Genomic DNA, 1,229 nt, shown 5'->3' on the forward strand with positions numbered 1-1,229 from the left:
AAAAACAAAATTTAAGTAGAACACTGTGTCTGAATTGCAATATATTTATTTAATATTGCAATATGTAGACGGGGCAGAGGGTAACAATGTCAGAAATTTTACACATTTCTATATTTACCACAACAACACATGTACATACAATTTGTATCTGTACGTACTTAAATATGTATTATTGCATTATACGTACAGATATAGACAAAAGCAAATAGTCACAAAGAGTGTATATTAAATGTTATTTACTTTACTGTATAGAACCTATAACAAAAACAAAAAAAAAACAACATAAGAACAAAAAACTTTATTTCATTAAATAAATGTTTCCATTCATAATCTAGATTTGTTAAATTTTTTTAAATATACTTTACGTATGTATATACAAACAGATATATTTGTTGTATGTTTGTTGTTTAGTTGCTAGAAACAAAGGAAAAAAAACAAAAGCTATTAATACTTAAAATAAAATTTTTAATTAGTAAGCACGAATGTGCATACTGGAATAATAACTAAATAACCACACGCCAAATAAACGAAAATATTTTATGAAAGAAATTATCATAAGTGTGTTGAGTATCATTTCGCTCACGTACAAAATGATTGTTTTGTTTTACAATTACACATTGTACATACATACTATTATGCAAATTTATGTACGAAAATGATGTAACTAAATTTTTAGCGTGCACTTAATATTTTATAAATGGTACTTAAGTACTTAGAAACAAAAACTGGGGGCTTACTATTTACAAATATAAAAAAATCACTTAGCATTTAATTTAAATATGTTTAGTAGCTAGAAAATTAGTTACGTTATCCAAATCCATACATTGAGTTAGTTTATTTTGAAAATATGCATTTTAGTGTTAGTGACAACAAACGTATAGATTTCTGTATAGTAGCGCCTGCCCCGCGTTTAACTTTCACCCCACCGCCAACCGAATTTTGTATGATTTTCAGCTTTTTGCAGAAACCTTTGCCACAGTCCCATATCTGCGAATCAACCCAATTGCTGTTGTTCACATATTTTCTTCACATTACTAACTACTATGTATTATAGTATTAGTTTTAAGATTAGCACTAATGTTTTGCATGTATTCAACGAAATGAATGGCCTCAAAAACACACAAAAATTATCAAAGACCAATTATGTGATTTGAATGGCAAACATTATACATACTTAGCACGTTTTTTTTACAAAATAAAAATTACGATATGAAGATAAACATTTTTCT

This window comes from Rhagoletis pomonella, unplaced genomic scaffold (genome assembly GCF_013731165.1).
Source record: "Rhagoletis pomonella isolate Grant_MI unplaced genomic scaffold, Rhpom_1.0 Rhpom_scaffold_00010, whole genome shotgun sequence".
In the NCBI taxonomy this organism is placed as follows: domain Eukaryota; kingdom Metazoa; phylum Arthropoda; class Insecta; order Diptera; family Tephritidae; genus Rhagoletis; species Rhagoletis pomonella.